This window comes from Triticum dicoccoides, chromosome 2B (genome assembly GCF_002162155.2).
Source record: "Triticum dicoccoides isolate Atlit2015 ecotype Zavitan chromosome 2B, WEW_v2.0, whole genome shotgun sequence".
In the NCBI taxonomy this organism is placed as follows: domain Eukaryota; kingdom Viridiplantae; phylum Streptophyta; class Magnoliopsida; order Poales; family Poaceae; genus Triticum; species Triticum dicoccoides.
This window is the reverse complement of record NC_041383.1, coordinates 124,922,588-124,924,493: the sequence shown is the minus strand read 5'-3', so window position 1 is coordinate 124,924,493 and position 1,906 is coordinate 124,922,588.

The following is a 1,906-nucleotide window of genomic DNA, read 5'->3' as shown; positions in this document are numbered from 1 at the left end:
CCCCCTACTCTCTCTCGCCCCCTCCCGCTTGATCTGGAGCCGCCGCCGCCCGTCTCCGGCTCGCCTCCACCCCTCGCTCCTCTTCCCCGACCTGATCTGGACCGGGAAGGGGCAATGAGCCCGACGCCCCCTTCATCAACGACGTTGCCATACGACACAACCGCCGCATGTGGACAATGTCGCCGCCTCGTCCTGCCACTACCTCGTCGGACCGCCTCCCCGTCTCCGTCGATCGTCCCCGTCCTCCTCCCCACGGGTCGCCCCCGAGCCTCGACGCCCATGTCCCCCTGCAAATGCCGGTGAGGCCCTCGGCCTCTGCCTCCCCTCTCCCCTTCCTTTCGTCCGCGCTCACCGCGCCCGGCCGCGTCCCGCAGCTCCGCACGACGCGAGCCCCGCACCTAGAGTGTCCCCGCTCGTCCGCCCGCGGCCTGCCGACGTCGCCCACTTGTGCGCCCCGTGTTGGAGCCGCCTTCCCCCTGCCATCGCCCCGACTCCGCCCCGGTGCGTTCGCGCCTCACCCGGCTCACGCCCGACGCATGGCCGCGCCCCTACTCCTCTGTGAGCCGCTGCGCCCGCTGTGCTGCTCTCCCCTGCGCGCTCGGACGGCTCACCGCCTCGCACGCGCCCCGTCTCGTGCGCGCCCACCATGGCCGTCTCCCCTGCTGCTGCTCTTGCCGCCATCCCGTGGCGCCGCCCTCCGTTCCCTTGGCCGGCGTCGTGGGCGCCGGCGGCCACGCCGGCGGCCTTGCCACGCCCGTGGCTGCCCCCCCTTCCTGTCGATCTGGGCGCTCGCCCAGTCGGGCACCGACGCCCAGCGCCCAGACCACTATGGCCTCTAAGCCAATGACGAAGGGGCCCCACGCCCCCAGAGAACGTGTCTGTTAAAAAAAAGAAGTTGAAAAAATATAATAAATCAATAATAAATAATAAAAATAATTAATTAATTAATTAACTAATTAATTAACTTAATTAATTCTGATTAACTTAGCTAATTAAGATTAATTAATCTAATGACTAATTAACCTAATTAACTACTGTTAATTAGCTAATAGAGTATGACAGTGGGGCCCACCCCCTATTATTACTAATTAGGTTAATTAAAATGTTTAATTAAAAATGTGTCACTGACCAGTGGGACCCACTGGTCAAGTTGACCAGTAAACTCTGTTGACTGCTGACATCAGCATGACATCATGCTGATGTCATTATTCCGTTTTCCGAATTAATTAAATAATTAATTAAATTCCAGAAATTAATAAAATCTTTAGAAAATCATATCTTTTAATCCGTAACTCGGATTAAAATATTTTCAGCATGAAAGTTGCTCAGAACGACGGGACGAATCCGGATACGCAGTCCGTTCGTCCGCCACACACCCCTAACCTATCGAACCCGGAACTTTCCCCCTCCGGCTCCTTTGCCCGAAAACACGAAACACTGGGGATATTTTCCCGGATGTTTCCCCCCTTAACCGGCATCACCTCATACCACGTCAGGTCACGCCTAGCATCGTTACTTGTCATGTCATGCATCGATATGCATCTGTTTACATGGTATTCATTGTTTCTTCCCCCTCTTCTCTCCGGTAGACTACGAGACCGACACTGCTGCTGCCCAGTTCGACTACGGAGTTGACGACCTCTCTCTCTTGCCAGAGCAACCAGGAAAGCCCCCCCCCCCTTGATCACCAGATATCGCCTATTCTACACTATACTGCTTGCATTAGAGTAGTGTAGCATGTTACTGCTTTCTGTTATACCTATCCTGATGCATAGCCTGTCCTTGATACCACTGTTGTTACCTTTACCTGCAATCCTATATGCTTAGTATAGGATGCTAGTATATTCATCTGTGGCCCTACATTCTTGTCCGTCAGCCGTGCTATACTATCGGTCCGTGATCACTC